Source organism: Neolamprologus multifasciatus, chromosome 12 (assembly GCF_963576455.1).
Source record: "Neolamprologus multifasciatus chromosome 12, fNeoMul1.2, whole genome shotgun sequence".
Taxonomy (NCBI): Eukaryota; Metazoa; Chordata; class Actinopteri; order Cichliformes; family Cichlidae; genus Neolamprologus; species Neolamprologus multifasciatus.
The window spans coordinates 27,200,043-27,226,716 of record NC_140450.1 but is presented as its reverse complement, the minus strand read 5'-3'; the positions used below and the strand labels follow the sequence as shown (position 1 = coordinate 27,226,716).

The window sequence follows — 26,674 nt, the reverse complement described above, 5'->3', positions numbered from 1 at the left end:
CACATATACACATATATATATATATATATATACACACACACATATATATATATATATATATATATATATACACACACACACACAGCGGGGAGGAATAATTATTTGATCCCCTGCTGAATTTGTAATTGTAAAAATGATCAAAAGAAAATTTTTTTTTATGGTACTTTCATTTTAACGATCATGCCAATGAGTGTAATAAGTATTTGATTCCCGACAATCCAACCAAAACTCTCTGACAGATTGGCCCATATGACACTTCAATTACAATCAATCAATAAATTACAGATACTCTTTATCTCAACTCATTATATTAACATCGTTTATATACAGCATGGCTGTACACAGCGTCACCAACAGCTCCACCATTATGGGTAAAACCAAAGAGCTGTCAAGGATTATAGATTATAGACCTGCACAACACCATCAGCAAGAAGTTTCTTAAGAAGGTGACAACTGTTTGGTGCTATTATAATTCAGTATATATTTATAATAATCAATAATTATTTCCCCCACTGTATATGATTGTACAGTCTACAGAAACATTCACATAACAACAGAAAGAACACGTGCAGAACAACTTTTCAGCTTTAATACTTCCTCTAAACCTAGAGTCATGTAAACATACATAACACCATTTTTTTTCATTTACTTTCACAATATCCTCAGGAATAAAATCCCATTATCAATCATTACAATGTAATCTTTCCTCATGTGTAGGATAAAGAATGGAGAATATATTCAAAGTGCTTGTGAGAAAAATCCCAATTCGCTGTAATCTTAGTTGTGGGCAGTACATCTATTGTAAAATATGCTGTCTTGGATTATTTTATTGGATCACAAAAGGATTTGCTGAAAGCTGATTTGATGCAGAAATGGCTTTCAGATAGGTTCCTCTTTATCTTGTTGGGTCAAGATTCAGAGTGCCGTCACCATTCAGACCCTTAAATTTCAAATAACGGCTTTCTAAAGGTTATGTTTTCCTTTTCGGAAATGATACGACTCGGTTTGTTCTCCACTCTAATGGGAAGATTAGTTGAAAACACTCCATTGTCTAATTCAACAGCTGAACTTTGCACACTACATGGAGGACTCGATAAAAAATTCATGAACAACAATGCTCTGAATGCAAAATGAGGTAAATGCGGGGGAACCGGATCTGTGAGTTCTCGGTACAGACTGCCAAAGGGGAAAGGCTACACCGTGAACTTGTTTCTCCAATTATTACAATAGTAAAAGTCAAACACGTAAGCAGTGAAGTGGATATAAATTTTTCCTGGTTAGCTGGTCAAACCAATAGCCCTTTCCTTCTTTGCAGAAGTAATTGGCAGAGCACCCACAACCTTTGCCTCTACAACACTTTCTTGCCTCCTGTGTTTAACTTCACCAGTTAATTCCACATGAAATCCAAAGGTACCATAAAACAAAAAAAAAAAACTTTTATAGTCGCAGAGACTATAAAAGGCTTTCTTGGCCTTCGCGCCTATCCACCAGGGACCTGTACAGATCTGTAATTACAAAATAAATACACCTTTAGAAAGGAATAGCGCTATAATCATATAGGTCTCATCATTGTTAACAGCATCAGTAGTTCAGACATCACAAAAAGACCTGAAAGAGAAATGGTAAATGGGCACCATTTACACAGTGCTTCTTCAGTCTTTCTCACTACGCGGTGCTTTACACTACAAGCCACACTCAGCCATTTCCACGCACATTCATGCACTGCTCTCTCACAGACACCTATGTGACTCTGAGGGCTGCTGAGTATCTTGCCCAATGACACTTCGACATACACACTGAGGACCTCGGGATCTTTCGATTAGCGGAGGGCCCGCTCTATCTCCTTCGAGATGCCACAGCCACCCCAAAAGCCTTTATGACCTCTTAAACAGTTTGGGGCTTGTGAAGGATTTGTGACATTCAAATAGTTAAAAGAAAAATGCAAACCTAAGCATTGAGAGAGACTCCTCTTTTGTCATACAGATAGAATTATTTATTCACTGTCTACAGTCTAATTTTTGGTATGTGTTTGCAAGTCAATCTTTATACAGAGTTTTAAAGTTGCATCTTTGTGGGCTGGATATAAAATGTACTGATTATTCAAATGGTGCAAAAGTCAGATTAATTTTTCTGCTTGACCAGAGGGTGCAGCGTGGTACAGCAAGTGTGGAGATGCCTCAGTGAAAACCATAGACATAGGTAATTATATGCCACCCAACACATAGGCATATTACAATAAACACATACATTACAACAAACCCACAACAATTTCAAAACAAACACGCTGCATTTGAACCTTTCCCCTGTTATTTATTGCCACCTCCTCAAACACTTTAATCATTTGCAGCCTTTTCCAGCACTTCACTCACACTGTCACCTACCATAGCTTATATAAAGAGCACTCACTAAGTTTCTATTCGTGGGATGAAATGCCAAGAAATCCGGCTATGATTTCCATTTCACGGGCTCCATTTTTTTCTATTAAAGCCCTCCACAGTATTTTTTCAATGACCATCAGGAATAGCTACAGCTTTTGTCTTGTAAAAAGTAGAAATAAAGCCACACATTAACATGCTATACAGTTCATCTATGAATCCTTATAGTGGGCGTTCTACAGACACTGCACAGTTAAGCTCAGCAGAACCGTTTGAAACTGTTAAACACTCATCATTGAGAATAGTTTTCACTGAAACAGTGAGTGAAGTAGTGAGATGTGACACGTCAAGTAGTGGAGGCTTGGATTTTGCACTTACAGTATGAATCACCCTAATGATTTTTACTGAATATCTTTCATGCTACCCTATATTTTGGCACCCTCTCATATGAACTCTTCAACAAGACTGTGGCTGTAGCTCAGGTGGCAGAGCAGGTCAGCCACTAATCAGAAGGTCGGTGGTTCGATCCCAGGCTGCATGCCAAATATCCTTGGGCAAGATACTAACCCCATGTTTGCCTACTGGTGGTGGTCAGAGGGCCCGGTGGCGCCAGTGTCCGGCAGCCTCGCCTCTGTCAGTGCGCCCCAGGGCAGCGTTGGCTACAATGTAGCTTGCCATCGTCAATGTGTGTGTGAATGGGTGAATGACTGAATGTAGTGTGAAGCACTTTGGGGTCCTTAGGGACTAGAAAAGCACTATACAAATGCAGGCCATTTACCATTTACTAAGCGGCTGCACGAGCCCATAAAGCGCCATGTGTTAAAACAATGCAAAACATTAGGGCATATATTCTCTCAGGCAGCGGTGAAGCAAGAGAAATTCAATGCAGGATGTCCACTTTGAATAAAATCTGTGACACTGAAAGCTTATCACTAACCATTGTTAGTGATCAAAGTGACAAATATCTAATCATTTGTGCTCATGGTTGTGAGCTAAAATGAAAAAATGCTACACTAATGCTACAAACCTGCTCAGCATATATGTATTTGATTACCCTCTCTGGGCTTTTGCAGGATTAAAACTCACTGTTTATCTCTTTAGTTTATCATGTTAGTTAACATGTATTACTTGGCAGTAAACACAGAGGTTATTGGAGTACTATTACATGTATCTGGCCATAAAGCAACGAAATGGCAAACTGGTAATCTGACCTAATGGTGCAATTAAAGTTTAGAGCGGTCAACAAAGATTTTCCAATCTGTATTTTGGGAAAATTAATGTCTATACCACATATCATGACAAACTATCCAGTATCGTACAGACTGTTCAAAACCAGAAAGAAATCAGGAAATGCTCCTGAGATATTTCAGTCTGAACAAAACAGGTGAAATGACTAACCATGCTGTGAGCCACGCAAACAGCTGTCCTCTAACTCAAAGGTCACTATCTGTGTACAATGTACTGGCGTCTAAATGGGCAGTTTGGCTTTAACTTGTCGTTATGAAATAAATGTTGACTGCAGAGTGAATGGCTACAGCGTAATGCAATCTGGGTTTTAACAGGCTACAGAAGGCTTCAGTCACACAAGCCTGGAGACCATTTGGCAACTGCTTCAGAAACCACCATTTGCTAGGAAAATGTTAGTTTTCCCTGACTGTGAGTGGTTGTTGGAGGCTACTGGTAGGCACTGTGAAATCAGCTGTTAAAGCCACAGTGGTGCAGTGAAACCTTCATCAGCTGGTGAAATATGTATTCCCCAACTGATTGGCAAGCAGTTGCATTAAGTTGCTTACTGTAGTCTCAAAGAGTTATACCATGCAACACTAAAAGAAAAAAAGCCTGTCTGCAAATACTTACCTGCTCACAAAACTATAGTGAAACTGAAAAGCCTGTTGGTTTCAGCAGCAAGAGTTTTACTTTGGAAGAAAATATTTTCCTTTTTTGATTTTTGTTGCACTTTTAAGTTTTACTACTGCTCCACGGTTAATTAGCAAATGCTTGCAGTCAAGTCAAAGTCATGCAAACTATGGGTGACTATGGCAATCATGGTTCCAGGGGGACATCAACCAGGCTCTAGGCTGGTGTAACTGAGGCCTAAACAGAATTTTCACTGAGGAATTGTCTCTGCTGCTTGGTAAAAAGTCTCCCAGAAACAAGAAGGTTTAATTGCCTAAGCAGAAGAGGTACTGCTTTGTTCCCCAGTAGCTAACAATAGCTTTCTCCATGTTGCTAAAATGGTAGGCATCAGACCAACTGCAGTAACATTTGAATTTAACATGCAACAAAAAAAGGAAGGCAAATAAGACAGAGAGGGAAAGTGGCAAAACCTGAAAATGTGAATCTCATACAGCCATTCATTCAATAAAGGAAGCTAGAAGACTTGATATTCAGTTGACATAACTTCTACTACATCAAAGGAAAAAACAAAAAAACCTGCCTCTGTTTTCAGTCACTTTATGACAGCGGCGCGTGGGGTAGCAGTGCGGGGGAAGTTGTCTAACGCCACTTTAAATTAACCAGCTGATTTTTTTTTTCTCTTCCGCTGTTTTTGTTAAAGACAACAGCTTTTCTTTCACCCATTGTCAGCTTCAGTGGATAATAGCGTCCAATAATAACTAAAATACAAAATGTCAAAACAAAGTCACTTAACTTAATGTCATCTCCCTTCATAGGTCTGATGAAGCTGCTGCAGCTGGCGGTCCTTAAGATTGGGATAAATGCTGTTTTGTGTTTAAACGGAACATTTCTGAGGTCAGCGAAACATCGGCTCCATTTCCACAGAGCACAGAGCCCTCTCCCTGCTCTTCACTGGCGACCTTTAATATCTGCATCTCTGAAGCGCTGATCTAAAACAGGATCAGTTTCATGTCTTTACACAGAGGAAAAGAGTAAAACCCTTTTTGGCGATCTAAGCTGACTTAGCATTCAGGTTTAATCAGGAATATTGGGGAAACGCTGGCTGTTACAGTTGGAGCTCTTAGAGAGGTGAGTCATTGGCTACCTCTGCTTGGATATTTGCCAACAGAGCTGCATATAGCTGGATTTCGCCTGAGGAATGATCGTCACCTTTCCTAACTTTAATGGCTCCTAAAGTCCCTTCCAATCTAGCTGTGCGCTACAAAAGCAGAAAAATATAAAATGAATTCAAATCTCTTGATTACAATAGCCGTCTAAGAATAGCTCTGTTTCCTCCTGACAAGTGTACGCCGTTATTCAGTGAGTCACTGGCTACCGGCCAAGGTAATAGAGCGGACATCTGGCATCAGCCTGATCTTGTCTTCACTTTATGTTAACTGTTTAAACTGCAGCTTGACCTATTTACCCTGAAGTGAATTTCAGGAGAAACGAACACGACAAGTGTCCTCCGCAGAGGCCGTTACCTCAACTACACCTTTAATTCAGGTACTTTTTGCTGTTTAGATTGTACGGAGGTACATTTATACCTCGAGTTATTACATCCCATATTTATTTTCAATTCCCCCCCCCCCCCCACATCTTCCTCTCAGCTATGATTCATTGTTTATCACTGAAAACCTCTAGAGTTTAAAGTGTTAAGAAATTATCTTCTCAACTGTTGTGGGAATTGCTCTGGGCTTGAAGTGGTGACAGCTATTAGAATAAACAATAATGCCTTTTTTTCTTAGGTTATTTTCTTTTCTTTCTGTTTAGTTGTGTGGCGTTGTGTACTGGGTATTGAGTGTTGATAACACAAAAAAGAGCAGTGGTTAACACTTCAGATAAGAGAAAAAATGAAATTGTTGGATGAGACGGAGTCGAGAAAAAAAACTAAACGACAAAGTAACAAAACAAAACACGGAGAAATTACCTAAGCGAAAAGTTGGGAGAAATAAATGACTACAGGGTGTGGTTTTTCCACAGTCTGTGTGTGCAAAACATGAGTACTAAAATCCTCACCTCAAGCAATATGAAAAATTATTCACTACCTGGGCCGTTTTCTCCCAAGACTGCTCGGTGTGTGGTATTAAGTTGTCTTTGTGACATCTAGTGCTTTTGTACAGTTAGCACTGTCTTGCTAATGAAATGTAGAGTGGATTACACAGATGCCACAATATTTGGAATAGCTACAGTTTTCAAAGCAACAACAGGAATATGGTTCTTGGAAATACAGTATTATGAATGTAGTTGATTTAAAAAAGCCCTTTTTTCTTTCCTGCATCAATTCAGATAGAAGACTTTCTGTTCCTTGCTATAATCCATGGTGCTTAAGGTCAAATCTACTATATGTTGGACAGCAAAATATACAATGATAATAATAATATTACTATGATAATCAGAGTGTGTGTATGTCAGTTCCACAACTCCTTCTACATGGTCAGTTTAATCTAGAGTACCAGAATTGTCAAAATCTAAAAAGCTTTTAGAATTTTTTTGGCACTCTAGTCCTTACAAATTAAATGTATTATGTATAGCAGCTGATCTCAAACATTATCAGTACACCTGCATGTGTCTGTAAATTGTCTTCTTACTAATTATATAAGTTTTGTGTAGTAATTGCTCGCAAAATGAACACTGAACTTGCGTTACACGTACATTGTTGCCATTACATGTCTATTGTTATGTTATATGGATGTTATTGTTTGTAACTAAATTGTGCTGATTGCTTGTTTTATGCCGTGATACTTACACTCTTGTAAATCTGTGCTCAAACAGCGAGACCAATAATGCCTGTAACTACTTATTTTGTCTCGTGCAATAAATATGTGTCTTGCAAAGAAGAATAAATATATTTATCTAATATTCATTTATTTGGTTATTTTTGCCCTCTGACTACTTTTGTGATATGATGAAAATAAATATAATAAATTGATAATGGTAATGAAAACTTTATCTATATTGCGCATTTCATTATAAGTCAACTCAATGTGCTCAAAAGAGAAAATAAAAAAAAAACCTGTGTAGGTTTTACAATGCCTCGAGGAAGTGAAAACAGGAAAAATGAACAAAACAAAATTAACATACACGTCTGGGCTTTTAATACAGGCGTGAAGCGAAAAAGTGCCACAAGATCGTAAAAATAATAATAATGATAATAATGATGATAAGAATAATAATAGCTAGTAAAAAAATTCAAACTAGTAAATGCAAAAAAAAAAAAACTATTTAAGAAGATTCAGAGGATTTTGTCTACTAAATACTAAATTTATTTTGTATGGACGAAACAAGCTTTAACAGTGGGCTTTAAAGACTTCCCCCTTATACAAGTCTTCATGCTCATCTAAGCTAGCTGTAGCCAGGAGCTTCATTTTCTCAAAGCATTGTCCTGACTCTAAGCAGCCTTCTAGCATAATAAACTTTTAGTGTAACTTCAGACTTTCTCGTGATTTTGGTGCTGCATTACAAATGTCACAGTTCTCCAGTAGAGCGCTCCGCTGACCCACTCGAAAACACTTTGCAGCAGATGCTAAAGAGGCCAGTGATCTGAACAGTACACAGCAATTAATTCTAATTCCCGAGCGATTAGCTTTGTGATGCTAATGAAAACATTCGCATAGGTGGTCCCCCTTTTGCACTGCTCTGAATGTAGGTCAAGCTGCAGCTAAATAATTCCCATTTGCGTGATAGGCAGCTGCACCATGCCAGCATGCCTCAGACTGGCACGGGAGGCATGAGCTCTCATTGGCATATTAACAACATCCGCCGCCCGAGCTGTGCTGCTGCTCTCTGTCAGCTGGATAATTCACTCAGTGGTCAACGCTGCGGTGAGAAAGCACAGACAAGCCTCTATTATCATTGCTGTCTATTAGGCTGCACACCCAAGGCTGCTGAATGGCATCCTAATGGCCATAAGACCCCCCTTCCTGATTGTTGCTTACCGTGGATGAACTGAAAAATAATTTCAGGATGAGCATTGCCGACATGAAGCTGATAACAAGTAGTCACTAAGCTTGATTAAGCGGGACATACGGTACAGCAGAGGAAATGCATTGTTATGAAGGTCAGAAATGTGCATACAAGAGACAGAAGCTAAATTGTCCTTGGAGAACGTTTCATTTCATAAATCATGTAACATATATTAAACAAGATAGCAGGCGGTTAGCATCCTCCATATAGGGGTTTAGTAGCAATAAGGAGACCAGACGTTGACCTCCATCTGAAAGGCAACTAATAGTTTTACGATTTGATACTGCGTGTGCTAGAATTCCAGAAAGATCATCTTCTGCTGACTTTAATATTGACCATGTAATTACATTTCTATTTGAAAAGCATTCTGCATTTGTCAAAATAACCATAATCCTTCAGATGTGGGGATTTATCTCCTCCTAATGCTGCTCATCCCATTTTCTGCTCATCAATGTTGGCAATGCCTGCTGAGATTTACTGTTATTTACTGGAGGGACAATTTATGAGTCACTACGTAGTCTTTTCTGATATATGTAGATATAAGTAACCTGAATATGGAAGCCAAGAAAATGTAGATGCATAGATGAATCCATATTCATCGAGAGGCATGCACTAAGCAGGGATGTGTGCTACACTGTTTGGTTCATTCTCCCCCGTTGACTGTTTTTCTCTCTCTTTACACTCCCACACACTTTCCTAAGTGCACATTCGCACACACACACACACACACACACACACACACACACACACACACACACACACACACACACTCTTTCAAGCACACACATTCAGTATGTACTGATGCTGCTTGTCAAAACAGCCATTAAAAGAAACCCAGTTCTAAAATGATAATAAAAAAAAAAAAATCATTTCACTTCTAAGGTCACACCTCTTTACTTGAAACTGCGATGCATCATATAGTGTAATAAGATATTGCTAAAGATTCATATTTAATTTATGTAGCTGATATCACACATGCAGTAAAGATAAACTCTGCTTTTATCCTGTAACATGTATTAAAGGCTATACATTGCTGTGAGAGGGAAAGAAAAATCACAGCAGAGGGTTTTCTCACCATTTGAACAAAGGCCTAAAGTAAACCTTCTTGTTAGCATGCCAGACCTTCTAATGGATATCATTTGCAACAAGAAACTCCAACTGCTGTTTTTTTTTTTTTTTTTGTATGTATAATTGCCACAAGTCAGAGCTGGTATTATTTAAATTGAAAAAATAAAGACCACGTTGGATTTGCTGGGGTATATATACTAATTTCTTTAATTGCTTTGGACTTAATTCAGCGAGACAGGTCTCTATAATTTTAATGCAGTCTGGTGATAATTAAAGCAAATGCAATAGGCTTTCTCATCAATTAAAATGAACGTAAAACATCTATGATTACTTTCAATAATTATTTTTTCTTTTTTTTCTGGAGCATGGGGAAGTTGGTCTTGATGGTGGGAATTTGATTGATTTGGTCTACTTTCATATGTTTTTGTCATAAATCTCTATAAGTTCTTCCCGACATCAAAGTGCAGACAGAGGAATTTAGCACCTACTGTAGCAGCGTAGCTGGTTAACAAAGTAAAGCATCAGGATGCTGTGGTCATGTCCAGACTGGGTGAAAACAGAACCCCTGATTTATAGGAGCTGCTTTTCCATCAGTTAGTGCAATCAAGAGTGCATGGTGGACACTGCTAACGTTACTCTGTATCAAAAAATAACATTTGCAAATATCCGCTTAAAACGCGATGCCAGTTTTCTGGCCATCTTCATATATAAGATATATCTTGGAGAAATAACAAAACAAGCAAGGGAGATAACTAAAATTAGAAAAAGCTCCACATCAACAAAAGAAAAAGAAGTTTGTCAGGAGATGCATACAGTCAGTAATTCTTAAAGAAAGAGGATTCAGTGCTGCACGGCCGAGCTATTTCATTGTCTGATGGATCTATAGTTTATCAGCCTTGCCTTGGCCGGGTGAAAAGCAGAGCTAATGCTGCAAAGCACACATAATTTAGTAAGTTGAAGAAAGATATAAAAGACTAGTGTATTCAATGGCAATATTACAGTCACCTTGGTTCAGGTTGAATGCTCACTGACTGTGCGGATGGCTGCTGCAGAGAAGCTGGGCCAAATTTTGTTTGATTGAAAGATTGCACAGATACAGTGTGTACAGTTAAGTCCTGCCTTCCACTTATTTAAAACATCTTAACTCCATGGGAATCTGCTGATATGCAAGAACTGCAGGACATAAGAGATATGGTAATTTGCTCACATCTTATACCGATAGTCCAATTAAGCAACTGCATTTAGTAACAAGCCACAGAGCTCAGCCGTAACTTCTGTAAAAAGGATAAGTGAAGGTTTGGGCTTGAGGTTAATTTGGGGATTAGAGTTAAACGCATACAGAGAAGATAGGGGTTGGGGTTAAGGATTAAAAGGGGGATCGGTATAGACCTAAACTCAGCCTTGGTTTGGGGCCTACATCAGACTAACTAAAAGCAAAAAAATCATCACTTCTATAATCCTCCTGGTGGCTTTTTTCCCTCTGCAATGGTACTCTGTTCTCCTTGACTCTTCTTTCCAGTTTATGTTGGAATCGTCAGGGAGACACAACAGCATGAAGCAGATGAGCTAACAAGCTATCTGCTAATTATGGAAAATACTGACAAATACCATAAGGCAAGCAATTAGTCTCGAGCAAACTGTTCCTGTTACATTTTTCTCCTGGACTATATTTAGAAAATGAGCCGCACACTGGAAGTTCTGCATTTGAAGATTCTGATTGTTTAAACAAATGACCGTAGGCACATTTTATATATGCCATAAATCACTATATGATAGAGGGATCCTTTTTCAGGCTGGTTTTCAGATTGCCAGAATTTGGAAAATTATTGTGGGATATGTGAGGAATACAGCTAGCAACCACCATGGCTAAGCAGGAGGCACGAACGCCTGTCAATCAAGGAAACATGCTGCCAAATTCAATTACATGACATTTCCTGGCCAGGAGTCAGTGGAAATAGCAAAAAAAGAAAGAAATGCTATGAAAACCCCATTAACTGCATGCAAAAACTGTCAGCCGAACGTATCACAACATGAAACCGAGGTCCTAAATTTTAACAAGATGCCTCTAGCTAGCTAAAATGTTATATAAAATTGTATATTTATGTTAGCTAGCATCAACAGGCTAGTCTTTTAAATAATCCACATTTTACTATATTACAGGTGGCACACTTTAAAAGGCCTCAATCACAATGGCTGCTACCTCCAGTCTCTGGAGAAAAATATGTATTCTCAAAACAGTCTGTGTAGGTTCTTAGGCATCCAGGTCATGGTAGTCTAAGGAGCTCGGAAGAACGCCAGTCAGGCTCCCGGAGGTTACTGGCTGTGTGTGCAATCAGTAGCAAAAAGGGTACTGCACCAAACACCTGCTTGTGATTGCTTTGATCGCTAGCAAGTTCCCCTGGATGCTTGAATTTTGCATGGAAGACAAAGGCCTTTCTGCAAAAACTTGCTAACTAACCACACTGAAACTTGAAAAAGTGCATCACAAACGAGAAGTGGAAATCGTTTTTCACCAGGTATTAGCGGGGTGGATGGGTGGAGAGATGTCACTGACCAGTCTTTAGGCCTGCTTTAGCAATTGATTTCACAGCTAACTTCCAGTAACTAGTCGCAACCAGGTGGGGAATGCTCATTTTTCCCTAGCAACAGATGCTTGCCTGGCTGTCTCCTACCTGTGTCTAGGCCTCTGTGACGGAGGCTCATGTAAACATAGCGTTATTACTCATAGGTTTCTAAATTATGCACATTCCACTATATTACTGGTGGCACGCTGTCAAAATGCTTTAGCTTCACTTAGAGCCTAAACTGTTATTTGGATGTTTGACAAAATGTTTGCTGCACACATACACTACCAAAGGTGGCAAAGTCAAGTTGAGGGCTGTAACCAAAACAATGGGCCTCCACAGTCATTTCATCCATTGCCAATCTAAATCCCTGTAGTGGCTTTAGTATTTTTTTTTTCCAAAAGTACAGAAAGGCAGAGGAAAAGAAGCTCCTAGATTTTGGGCAGCCAGTACAGTAGCACAAAATAGACAGCTGGTTTGATAAGACATGGATTTTTTTGTTAGTCAGTGGTTACCGAGAAAATGTTGCTGCAGCGATTTAAGCATATAGTTTGAAAGCTGACTTTCTTGAAGCATTCAACCATGAGAGCTCAAAGTCTGAACAAGGTAATAATCATTAGCTTTTGATATATAGAGCTTAACAGGATTTCTGAAGAATCTTTTATGAATTTTTATTACTCTTACCGCTCTCACCATTTTTAAATACCTGACTGACCCCTTCTGAGAGCTCAGGTTGATCTGCATAGACTCTGTAGTGCTGAGGTTGAAGTAAAATAAAGGATGCTAAAGTGGAAAGATGGCCAGTGATTTGCATTTCTGAGAGGCTGGCAGATAAAGCTTTTCCATATTGTGTATGTCACAGAGTAGGGCCTAGGATGTTGTCATGCCATTGCTCCATCCACCGTAGTATAGGCTTTTCACTTCTGTCCAGTTTCCATGGTGATAACTCTACAGGATAGGCTGTATGTCTAACTCTTAATGCTGTGGAAGATTATGTGCCATTGCATGCGGGTCTCTGTATGCCACACATGATAGTTTATGTGCTGGGTCATTGTGTGAATATCCGCTTAAGTTTCACACTAATATCAAATCTTTAAGGAAGGATACACCGAAGGAGACACACAAAAACACACAGATTTCCACTACTCTAAATACGCCTCATTCTTGGCTGGAGAACCAACTTGTGCACAGGGAAACAACTGATTGCGAAAAGAAAACTGCAGGAAAAAGATATTACATTTAGGTTTATCTCTGTCAGTCTTTTGTTTCTGCAGAAAAGGCCTAGAGGACTGCCATCTGTTTAAGTGCTACAGTCTGAAATCTCCTCTGAACTTGAACAGACTTGTTCAATAATGATGTGGATGAAAAAGTGAAGTGACAAAAAAGGAACTACAGCCAGCTGTTGGCCTCCTGTGATATTTCCACAGAGGAACAATCTGCACTACGACGATCGGGTTGAAGGCCCAGCAGAGATTCATCTGCGTCGATGAGAAGTGAAAATTGCTAAAGGATACAAGTGAAGCAAAGAGGCACGAGGCCAGCTCTGTGATAGAATAGCTGTTGCATGGAATCGCATTACAGCGTCTTTCTTCTTCCTGTCAAACAAACAGACTGTTCTGCCCCACTTTCAGAAGTCTCAAACTCTCTTTTCCACGGCAATGATCCCAAAGATTGGTTTTTGTTTTAATGCCGTGTCTCTGGTGCTGCTCATACCACTCCCCTAAAAGCCCGGGATATTACAAATGCTGTTCATGCATGCAGCTGCACACAGCAGCGATAACTGCACTCTCATTAAACTGTCTTCACCTGATAAACATGTGATTGTTGACTGCGGTAGAGATAAAATAACATAATATATAGCGCTCCCTGTGATGAGCATCAGTCTTTATGGCTCTAGTGACGCATGGTGTTTGTAGTTTGTTTTATTTAACTCTTCTATTTCTGTACGGCAGATGAAAGTACCGTAAGCTTGGAGGAGATAGCTGCTGATTTTACACATCAAAGTCTGGTTACAGGTCTTTGAAAGCACTACTGCATTATGTGGAAATAAAAACTTTCGAAAGCCCTTTGTGGCTCCAGAGGGAGCACTGCTGTCACTTAAGGGTGAAGACTGAAGAGTTTGAAAAATAAAAAATAAAACAATAAAAATAAATCTGTAAGTGCAGAGCAAGACAGAAGTGTGACCTCTGAAACCTGCATCTCATCTTAGTCGGCCGATGGGCTGACTATTATCTGTTTCAGATTTCAAAATGATCAATTCTCTGTAACAGAGTTGCTTTTATTCCACATATAAACAAGACAGTTTGTTTCTAAACAGGTTTCTGTTTGTTTGCTGTCTCTTTTTATAAGAATAAAGGTTTCATAAAATGATCAGGCAAGCTTTTTCACATAACTTCAACCCACCTGAACCATCTTTTCTCTCCTTTTTCAATTTTTTTTTTGTTGGCACACTGCATGTATCATGCAAGATAGTATACAACACGAACTGGCACATCTGGAATGTGGGTGTCATTTGAGTAAGGTTTCTCTACAGCTCTTCTGAAATCTGGATTTATTATGATTTTCTTTTTTGGTATCATGATTCATCCACTTCAGAGAACTTTGTGCCTGTTTTGTCCAAATTACAACAGAAACAGGAGCGACTATTGTTGTACAGCTATAAACATTTGATATTTTTCCCCCATGTGCCAGCTAAAGAATTTATGCATATGTTTACGCAAATGAATCATGACTCAGAAAAAAATGGTAAAGTTTAGGGTCTACCAAAAATATCCATCCATTCTTTCACTTCCCCAGCTACAAACTGTATTGATTGGTTATAAATGGTTTGTCCTATAATGGGAGATCAATCAACAGCAGGAAACATGCAATCAGCCATCTGACTATGCAGCCTGAGGCTTCAAATAGCATCCAGTTCATTTACATTTGTTTTTTATATATCACCAAATCACAATGTAAGTCACGCTGTACAAGACACTTTGTATTGTAAAGATGTAAAGAGAAAACCCAAGACTGTGTAACCCAAGAGCTACATCTCAGACTCTATAGGCCTCAGTTAGCATGTTAAACATTAAAGCTAATGACAGTTAGACAATTATAAAAAAACTAAATAAGTACGGCTTTCTTGGAACAAGCCTTTCCCTCTAAAAAGAACATGAGAGAGTACTTAAATTTGCAAAGTTGAAACTGAACAAAACCACAAGGCTTCTGGAACAATGTCCATGAAACAGAGATGTGTATAAGTGAATCCCTGCAAACCTCAATAAACTGAACAAATACAGTAAAGAATAATGCACCTGGATTTCTTCACACCAATGTGAGCTACTGATAAAGTCATACAGAAAATGATCAAGATATTGCTGCAAAATGTAGTTCTGCCAGATGATGCATAGGGTGTATTTGATAAATGATATTAAATAATGACACACTGTAATGTGTCATGCATTGTTGTTCATCAGAAGTTGTATTCATTTTAGGACCTTGTAGGATTTACATACTTTTTTTTAAAATAAATGCCTGCATACTTAAGTCCTGTGTACTTTGTTTTTAACCATGACAGCAGAAGCACCAGATTTTATCATGAAGGCTGCATGAAATAAAAAAGATAATATCCTGCTGCCACCAAGTTTTTCTTTTTATTGTGTACAGTAAAGTGGTTCTGAAAATGTTAGTCACAGTCGGTGGGCTTCTCTTGTAAAGACAGTGTAACCTCATTAGTGACCTTTAAATGTGTATTAGAAAATGCAATAAAACCTGTGTAAAAAATCCCAGCGTAAGACCAACTGTACTAACTCTACTTACCGTGACATGCATGCACAATGATTTTAACACAACCCCACGTGCACAAAGTAATATGCACAATATGAATGTTGTAGATCACCCATTTCCAAGCCAGACCCGAACACTATTATTACAGTGTAAATAGAACACATTCAAAATGAAAGATGTCAAATTAAATTTTTTAATCTAGTTCACACTCTTTTCTGCTGCACTGAACGCTGTTGTCCTTACTGCAGTAGACCCCTCTCCCCACTTTCCCGTCTACTCTACATTGCCCCATCAAATAAAAGCCCCTAAAAAAGGGCCATCAACCAAAATTAATTTGGTTTTAAATTGGTCATGTAGACACACAAGACAGCTTTTGGAATATTAGGCATAATCCTCTATGGGGCTAAACGACCAGATTTCTGTCAAAACACAAACAAGCCTATGAAAAAAGAGCCCGTCTACATGAAAATATAGAGATATTTGGAGCTTTTTTGTCAGCAGATCAGTCTTAAATATTGCAGGAGGGGGAAGCAGCTGGTTGCATGAAGAGGTAGGAGGTGATGCGGTACACTTTTCTCTGCATGCTATCACTCTTGTAAGGAAAACCACTCAAGCTGTCACTCTGCTTTTGTTTTTACAGGAGATTACTTGTCAATCAATAAGTGACGTCTTTGCCTTTCTATTTTATGATGAACTTGAGTGTAGCCGTAGCATCTGTAGGCGATGCAATTTTCCCAGTTTGTTCCCTGCTTGAGATAAATACCCGGTATTTATTACAGAGACACTGCTGGCAGCATAAAATGCATAATTCCCTGTATGCCAGAAGATATCTTATGGGAAAGACCCCACAGACGTGGGTGTTTAAAACAGGAATGTGACAGCCTTTGTGATTCGACTCTTCTTTGAATCGCTGCTGTGCTACTGTATGTCAGCCACTGATGTGGAGTAGCAAAACACGTTTATTTTTATGAAAGTGTGACAGATTTTCACTTAAAAGAATAATTGTGCTACCAAGCATTTGGGGTGTCAAATTAAAATGTGCTTTGCAGCACTTCAGCAAAAACGAGCTTTTCTGCCAGTATGCTGCCAACAGGTAGGTACTGTTCTATTCAGGGGAATGATGTTGGGGAAAGAACATTGTGTTTACAGCTGGAAAGCCTTACCCATAGCCCTGTCTGCTTCTCTTCCCTCCTCTCTCTGTCTCCCTGCCTTTCTTCCCTTGTCTAACTAGGAGCTCTGCAGCCACATCACTTTGATGGTCCTCTTTATTAAGATGAATGAATCTCATCCACGTGATGCCCTCCTTCATTTTACTGCAGCGCATTCCCTTTCTGCTCAGTGTGCTTCAAGTGCTCAGCTGTCACCTTGAGTAGCCCAACAGGATGTCCCTGGAGGTCACCTTGGGGATGTAAGTTCACAGTCCCAGTGCAAATGTTTTGTTACCCTGACAAAACTGCTGCAGCATGACTCAGTTACATTGTCTATCTGCTGAGCAGGATGCAATGTACCCAGCAGGATGGCCAGTAATAAATCACATAAGAAGAGCGAGGGGAGAGAATGAAGGGAGTGAGGGAGTAGAGGTCAGCAACCTCAATGTTTTCCGAACAACATACATTTAAATTCAGCGATAAGATGAAGGAAAGGTGGGTGTAAACGATGCCAGCGGGGTCTGTCTGTATCCTGCAGTGATATAAAATGATTTTATGTTTTTTTGTTTTGCCCCACCCCCCTCCTTTAAGCCCAGCTGGATTGAAGACAGAAAATGTAATTGATTACAAGACCTAGTGGTTCAGTTTGGTCTCAGTCATTTGATTATTTACCTCTGCTCAAAATGGGGAATAAAAAGTAAGCAGATTAAAGGTTGACCATTAATCCGCTGTGTTTAGCAATCACATTAATTTCAAAACTTCCGATGGTACTTTAGTATAAAAAACCTTATATTCGGGCAAGCCAGTGGCTCGGCAGTGCGGATGGCAGACCTGTCGGTTCGGCCGAGTATCAAAGCCGCTGTGAACAATGTCTTATATTGAAGGTGATTCAAGTAAATCTGTAAACTGAAAAAAGAAATTCTGTGTGGTAAATGGAACCATGAATTCTGCTGTCTACCAAAACAAAAAGGCGGTTCATGCTTGAAAACCCTCCAATGTGGCTGAATTAAAACAATTCTGCAAAGATGAGTGGGCCAAAATTCCTGCACAGTAAAAGACTCATTGCCAGTTATCACAAACACTTGTTTGCAGTTTTTGCTGCTAAGGGTGGCCCGACCAGTTATTAGGTTTAGCGGGCAATCACTTTTTTCAGACAGGGCCATATAGGTTTGGATTTCTTTTCCCTTAATCATAAACACCTTCATTTAGAAACGGCATTTTGTTTACTTGTGTTATCTTTGTCTAATATTGACAAACATACAAAGAAAAAAATAGGAATTCTGAAAGGGGGCAAACATTTTTTCACACCTCTGAAGATGTTGTCCTAAAATAATCTGTCCAGTCTGTCTGACTAAAGCCTATATTTAGACTAATCGATTAAATTATTACATTCACTTCATTGTATTATTGAATGAACTGTTTAGATGGCCACTTCAGTTAAATCCTTCAGCCAATATTTATAAACCAGATTTTAGCCGTTTCTGTTTGTCTAAATGCAAATGACATTTCAAGTAGAACAATCAAGTTCTACTGAAGTAGAACACTGACTAACCAAATTTAACCAAATGTTACCTGATGGAAGGCAATAAAAATGGTAAGTCTTTAGCATTTAACAGCTAATGCTACACACTAGAGAAACAGTGGTTGGAGGCTGCAGTGCAAACAAAATTTATTGCAGCTGTGTGCACTGAACTGGCCAGCTTGTTGGCTTTGAAATGGTTGCTTCAAAAATGGGCACCAGGTCTGCGCAACTTTGGTGTGATAAAACACCAATTAAATCCCGATAAAACAGAGTCAGGTCGCCACCAGTTTCTGACTGAATTAGGTCACATTGGTTTGCATGTAATCTGTTTATGATACAGTTCAGTTAACTTGCAAATCTGCTGCCATCTGTTGAAAATCCATTGCAAAGCCATTGCCATCTACATCACATTAAATGGAAATTCACCTTCAGATACAACTTCATTTGAAATTCCACCACGAATCGTCATGTAGTTGTTGCTTCAAATTGACACAAGCGCTTTGCAGGCAGCCTTGCTTTTACAAAGGAAAATAACCAGAATGCAACCAGTTGGCTATGAGTTGAGTCAGTTCCTGTACTGCAAACAGACAAGTTGCCCCCATTGCAGCAAAATGACTCAGACTCATTGCAGTGAGTTGGCAGTCTATCTGCATTTATAAATTGGATGGCAAGCCTTTGCTAATCTGAGAGCGATTCTAATCAACCCATGTTGACCTGTGCAGTCGCCTTGTGATCAAAAGTGGTTGCCAAAGGTTGAGGGTTCAGCAGTTTCAAAGAAAGTAAATCATGATCTCACATTTGCTGTTTGGTCAGGTGTTTGCTGCTAAGTGTATCGTAGTTGAAGGTAATTTGCAATAACTCATATAAACACGCACTTGGCTTGTAGTTCATAGCTAGCAGTAGAATATCACAAGGGGGGGGGGGGGGTTCTTTTCCTTCTCTTGAACCAATAAGGCAAATGTGGGGTAGGTGTGGGTCACCTACAACTCCATATATATATATATATATACTCTCTGTCATCCATTAATACACTATGAAGACAACGTCTTCTGTTTTGTATTGACATCTAACGAAGTAATGTGGGCTGCTTTCATGTCTGCTTCATGCAACACGGCCATCAGGCCAATCTTTACATGTATCAGCTAACAGTAGTAACACACGGAGAGTGGCACAATGTCTCCATTTAATATCCACAGATTTTGTTTCTCAGTGTGTACGTTCATTAAAGCTTCACAATGCTGCTAGTGTGGCTTTAGAGTTATTGAGATTTGCAGCGTGATGAAAACTGGCACTACAGAGAACTTGCATTAGGCCGGTGTCTAAATTCTCTATGCAGACTCTATTAATTACAGGATTACAATGCCTGTTCCAGTCTGTCGTAGCAAAGATCACGGGCATCTGAAAAGGATATAATCAGATAAAGATGTTAGACTAAATGAACACAGCCAAACAATACACCCTGCTGTTTACTGGACCTATAAATAACATGAAGGTCTTTTAAAAAGCAATTAAAACATCCATGAACCATCTTTCAAGCAGCCAACACGCCTAATATCGTGAATCAAGGTCAAGGAGAATCTATCCTGCTGAAAAACAGTTGTCTGTTTTTCTCCTTTGCCAAACTTTAAGTTTTTTTTTCTTTCTCACTGTCTATCTCTTTACCCACTGTCAGACACAGCTGACATTAGAATTCTGACACAGCCTCCTTCAAGCAGTGTTCAGTGCCAGCCACTTAATTTGTCATTTATTGCTCCATGACAACTGAAGTAATTGAACCTCTTGCCCATGGATTCGATCTGCTAGCCTTGTGGCGTTTTCCCTCCTCGTGGTGAGATTGTGCTGTGGGGCCTTGGTGCAAATAAGGGCACAGATCTCATTTTATAGGGCAGTGAGATTGTTAGTCCTTACCCTGGGCACAAAGGCCTCTCTGAAATGCTTTCTTTTCCCTGTGTACCTTAGAAAGGCTAACCAGATACACCAAATAAAATCAGAGAATCGGAGAGTATACAGTAAATAGCTAAGAAAAGGAAGGAGTACAGCCTAATGGGATAAGGTTAAATGTTTTATTGAAATAAAAGATTTTAGGATGTCCGATACTGGACAAAGAAATTACCTAAATACGTGCATGCAAACTAGTGATCATTTGCATGTTTATCTGATGCATTATCCGCGAGGGAAATGAAGGGAATTGTGAATCAGATAACGAAACAATGAATTAAAGATGAATCTTTGATGCACTGATTTACTGCTTTCACTGTGTGAACAAATGATCACCTCTGACCTTGTTATGAATATTCACATGGCTGACAGAAAGAAATCTATTGATCTACTGACCCCTTGACCTTTCCCACTGTGCTATCAGCAAACCGTACATACCTGTAATTATCCTGTCATCTCCTCTGCACAGTGTCGACTGTGAAGCTTATATTGACCATACAGTACACTTGTTTGGTCATCGAGCCAGCTCAATACAGTATGTATGTATATTGGTGTAAACAAATGATATGTGCACAGTGATTAACACGGAGCAGAGCACATGTAAAGATGCTCAAGAAGCACTAAGAAGAGATTACTGGTTTGAGAAACAAGCTGCCCAGATGTTACACGAGTAGTAGTACAAGTGCTTATAGTAAGTCGCACACGAAAAGCTAGTATCTAAAGCAAGGGAGTATTTTACTACATGTAAGGAAATACTTTCCTTTTAAAATATTTCCAGCTGTAACTTTTGGAGTATTATATATGTACAGAGAAGCAGATCAGGTTCATGCAAGAGGCAGAGCATGGACCGAAACATTAAAGCTAGCTGCAAGCTTCAAATTCCCCAAAAGAACAGAGCGTAAAGACGATAAAATGCTCTACAGCACTGAGGAAAACTGCAGAATGGAGAGCGTCTAAGCTGAATGTTGTGTTTAAGTAATCACACAGAGGTGGCAAACCCTATAACTGGCTCCATTCAGACTCAGTGCTGGAATAAATATAGCAACAGAACAATGACAACTGAAGGAGACAGCTTCTAGAGAATTCCCAGCACAGCACTCTAACTACCTTGGCCAAACTTTGCTTTTGCATTGGAATTATTCACTTTAAGTGTCAAACTGCCTCACTGACAAGGAAATACAATATGTGTAAAAAGGTTCATACCCAGCTTCTCCAGGTTACAACCTAAAACATTGTTAGGTGTAATTTCATGTTTTATTTATCTAGCATCAAATCACAGCAGCAGTTGCTTTAAGGTGCTTTATATCTTAAGATAAAGACCCAACAATCAGATGAACCCCTGTGAGCTAGCACTTGGCAACAGTGACAAGGAAAAACTCCCTTTTAATGGGAAGAAACATCTGGCAGAACCAGGGAGCCATCTGCCACAAGCGGTTGTATATGAGGAGAGGGAGATGTTACTTTAGACCACAAGTTGCACTGGAGAAATTCTCGGACCTCAGAGACAAAAACCTTACCAGATGTATCTTTGAATGATTTCTCCACAATATCCTCTGTATGTACATTTAAGATGTCACAAATGGCTCCCAAACTAGTCCAGACATTAAACATGTACTTCTGTATCAGACCAACCCTAATCTTGGCAGAGAATGAAACAGAAGGCAGTCAAAAATCTAAAGAAAAGCTTTGAATGTCCTTCAAGTAGCCAGCAGAACTATTCCTGAAGACTGCTTAAAGAAATTACAAGTAACCTTGTCTAAGACAGGTTGAAAAATAAAGGTGGTCATACCAAACATTGACTTCCAAGCTCATTAGAATTGAACAAATGTTTACATATTTCAGTAAATCACTGCGCCTATTTCCTTTTTTGTATGAAACTTTTCACACAGTACTGTAAAAAATTTCATTACAAAGTTTGAAATTTTAATTTTTCAAGGTTGATTTTGTATTTAGTGCCATCTTGCAGAGGGCACACAGGTCTGCAAAATGAATTTATTCATTTATATGTGAAAAATAACAGAATGCAACCGGCTTTATTTCTGGGCTAACTTGCCTTAATATGATAAATGCATAGACATTTTTATTTAGCAAACTCCCCCAGACTGTCTTAAGGGAGAATCACTATATACATACATATATAAAATTCCACACTCTGTTTATCTCTGCATGAGCCATCATAATAAAGTAAGCCCTGCATGCCATCAAGGACTCTGTGAAGTCAAAAACAGTTTGTTTGAGTATCTCACATCTTTGTACTGTGCAACAATGCATAAAATTTAAAGGCAAAATCCAAGCTCATGAGTCATCCTAGGCTTTACTCATTTGGCATGTGTCCACAACCTTCATATCAATCATTTCAAAAAGACTAATTAGCCAGCGCTCTTGGCTCTTCATGAGCTCCAGTATGTTTAGCAAAGGTGAAAAATACAAAAGAAGTGGACTGACTCAACTTTTCTCGAGTCCTGTTGTATAAAAGCCAAGCCTAAAGCTTTATCACCATCAGTTGAATCTCTGATGAATATTTTGGTGTCAGCAACAGATTCCTTTTTCCTCAGCTGTGCAAACAGAAGTACCCCATTTACACCTGACATTGTCATCAACCTTTTATGTGGCTTATATATTATTCAAATGGAACTTAAGGCTATATCCTCAGATACACCATTCCGACAATCTCACACTTGCTTGCAATAAGTAAATTCTGCTAGCTCGGTTCAAATAAAAGCCCCATTAACAAAGAGGAACAGTTTCTTTTTTTCTGCTGGCTGCGCTTCACTTTCATGACTGAGCTGTGTGAAGAAGCGTGGGCACGACAGGAGATGATGGACACAGTACACAAATGTTTTCATCTTCACTTTCTCAGACAGAGCAGACATTTGGCTTCCATTTCGGTTTCTATTCATCTTCAGATCGATCACCACCAACCTTATAAAGCCAATTTCATGTACAAAACACTGAGCAGCACACAGTGGTGCACACCAAAATCTCTTTTTACGTATTTCAACCATTTAGTGAATCTGCCCGGTTACCTTTTTAGCTACATTCCACCGTGCATCAATCAAGGTTATACTCAGTGATTTATCAACATTAATTTATATATGTGCCACACTGCTCTCCCCTGTCCATGTTTTACTCCTCAACATTGCATTGTACAGCTTGGACATCACTACCATTTCACAGCGACAGTAAACATCTGTTTTCATTGTGCTGCATTGTAAGTCTCATCCGTGTCCAGTGGCTGGAGCCTGTCCCAGTGTGCTTTGGGCGGAAGGCTGAAAAAAGTGTGGACAAACACCAGCCCACTGCAGACACACACTTAGTCATGCTCGCTCACACCTACAGTTTGAGAGTCATCGATGTGTCTAACCTGGGTTCTGTGTATGTGTGACAAAGATGTGTATGCAATGACATTCATGTGTGTAGCGTAGGAAGCGTATAATTTCAGCCAAGCATTTACATGTATGTGTACGTGCACTAAGTTTATTGTTGCAAAGAAAAGACACTATTAGTGACCGTGGAAACAATTTACATAATGAGGCATGCCACATGTTGCGCTGTTAAACAGCACGATGTCAGAGGTTAAAGGCAAAAAGAATAGTGCTAGCAATGTGAATGTACTGTAGATGTGTTGTTTATTCCATACAATGCTCTTAAAGATCAGACACTGAGGCAAATGTAGGTGCGGATGATTAATACTGTAACCACACAAACCCTGTTAATGTCAATTATGATGCGTACAGTGGTTAGCAAGACATTAAATTCCCAATGTTCCTTCATTGTGCTAAAATTATGTTATTAATAATCGAATATAAAAAATATATTTCAACAAAATACATATTGGTATGAATATATTTATTGCAGAGCTGCTAACTGCTAACTTGCTTTCTGAATATGTTGAATAGTGGATTATCTATGAATAGATTAGTAACAAAACTGACTCGTAAGCATTTTTTGGGTTCAAGTCATTTTAAGGTACCTCTGTCGTCTCTGGCAACTTGTCGCTAATGACCTGACCTGTATTGGATTAAAATGTTGGCAGCACTTCCTATTACAGCCTAGGAATAATGTAGTAATAACAAGTAGATAACAATAATTTCAATTAAATCTTATTTATATGGCACCAAATCACAACAGCAGTCACCTCAATGGACTATATTGTAAGCTAAAGACCTTACAGTAACACAGAGAAAAACCCCAACAATCAGACAACTCCCTATGAGCAAGCACTGTCACAAACAAGGATGCAGTGGACTCAAGAGCAGACTCAATTGCTCGAACTATGTACAATTTATTGAAAGGAAAAGGAACTGGGTCTGACAGAAATTATTCGCAGAAACTGAGGGAGGCCCGAGGGCGGCGAAACGGACGTTGAACACAAGGAGTACACGGGTGGGAACTTCTGCAAACACAGGGGAAAGGTTTTACTGAATGGGAAACAATTAAAGGACAGAGGTGAGTGGTACTAGTGGAGAGTCTTGTGCTTACTTGAAAACACCGGCTATTAGGCAGGGAAGGGGTTGCCGTGGGAGTGTCCCAGGGATGGTTGAGAGTGTGGGGAAGCTGGTCCAGGTTCCAAGGTGTCCAGGGGAGTTGAAGTACGGGCTGGAGAGCAGGCTGAGGAGAAGGTGAGTGTGTAGTCCTAGGGTTCTAGGCAGACAGGAGAACGGGATGGAAACAGAACCAGCGCTGCTGATGAGCACGACGGATGATGAATCTGGAGAACACAGGAGACGGAGAACACATTAACCCACGGTCCAGGCACACAGAGTCCGAGCACAGAGGAGGCCAAGTTTACCACGGGTGGAGGCAGGACGAACTGGCGAGAAGTGGCAGGCAGCCCTGGCTTAAAAACCCTCTAGATGGAGGCCTGGAAATTGGAAGCAGGTGATGAGCTGGCCAACTCCACCCCAGGGGATGGACAACAGGAACCTGGACCACACCCGACCAGACACTTCCACGGCATATGACAAGCACTTGGTGACAGTGGGAATGAAAAACTCCCTTTTACCAGGAAGAAACCTCAAGCAGAACAAGGCTCAGTGAGGGGCGGCCATCTGCCATGACCAGTTTAAGGTTAGGGGAGGAAGACGGGACAAAAGACAGCGCTCCATGTTACTCTGTGAATATTCTAACTATTCTAACTAACTATTTCTGTATGGAAATAGCAAGTTATCATCTCTTAATTACACGTCTTATAATTGAGTTTGCTTTAATATATCAATGATATGGAATTAGACAGAAACAGGGATTTTTGTATGTTGCAGCCCTGATTCCTGGTATAAAACTACCACATGTTCAGGTGGTTCCAGGAAATAAGTCACACATTACATATAATGTTTACCCAGTTACCTTCAAACAAAGACGAATGCTAAGGACATAATGCAGGAATCACTCCAGTATTATAATATGATAACAGTATCCTAATATGTCAAAGCATCAATCAATGAAGCTTCTTTTGGCTGCTCCCTTATTCACATGGGGTCACCACAGCAGATGGCTCATTATATGTGATTTGTCGGAGTTTTACACCAGATGCCTTTCCTGACGCAGCCCCCAATGGGATCTAAGTCTCCTTCCAGCATCAAACTGGGGAGCTTTCATGTGTAAGGTAACAGTGTAAACCACTCTACTATGGAGCCACGGTTAAAGCAAACAACATTAACTTATTATTATGAGGTTACTACAACAAGTTTGTATATAAAAATGCACAGATATTACAATACCATATTACAATAATGGTCAGGAGGTTAATATTATTACTATAATATTTTGATACTATTAGTAATTGTTTTACCTCACAGACATATATTTGTTTCTGCATTATTATCCCCTGTTATCGCGTAATTACATATATTTCAATGTAATATTACTCAGAAGATTATTATTTGGACATTCGTTTGTGAAAGTTCTCAGTCATCATCTATTTTTAGAAATTACCTCGCTAATCAGGTGATAATAACTTGCTATTTGCATATTATTACCTTCTTGTTTCCATCTTATTACACCTATTACAGCATCATTACAAGCTACTAAAATCTTCATTCAGTTATTGGAAATGACAGTTATCACCTAACAGTTGTGACGATGTGTCAGCCACCTGGTCAAGTTGTAGTGTGCATCCATGTCTCTCCAGACTAATTATATAGTTAGAGTTGCTTGGTGAAGTAAATGAATAAAAGGAATAAGAGTCTGTGTAAAGCTCTAGTGTGTTCTGATTTTATCACTATATAGACAAAATGTACTAGAATCTATCCATCCATCTATACAGGCACAGTGGTTAAGTAATTAGCACCATCACCTATATTCTTTGAATATTTTTTTCATGTGTTTGGGTTTCTTTAGTTCTCGGTAATCTTAGTCCTCTCTCCCTTAGTGTTTAGCCTATATTTAGTCTGTTCCCATGTCAAGTCTGCATCTACATGATGTCATGCC

The 26,674-nt window shown here is 39.3% G+C and overlaps 1 protein-coding gene across 4 annotated transcripts in view; it reads right to left on the bottom strand.

Moving 5' to 3' along the window:
- The window catches only part of LOC146507167 (leucine-rich repeat transmembrane neuronal protein 4-like), a 70,727-nt gene that overhangs the window by 19,224 nt on the left and 24,829 nt on the right, over positions 1 to 26,674 (bottom strand). Inside the window, exon 3 of one of the 4 annotated variants that reach the window (XR_014877195.1) lies at positions 24,728 to 24,956. The exons of 2 other annotated variants lie outside the window; for them this stretch is intronic. The gene's annotated coding sequence lies outside the window, so the exon portion shown is untranslated. Of the gene's footprint in view, positions 1 to 58; positions 24,957 to 26,674 lie in introns of those variants that run through there. One more of the 4 variants, XM_085180174.1, reaches the window with a different exon arrangement.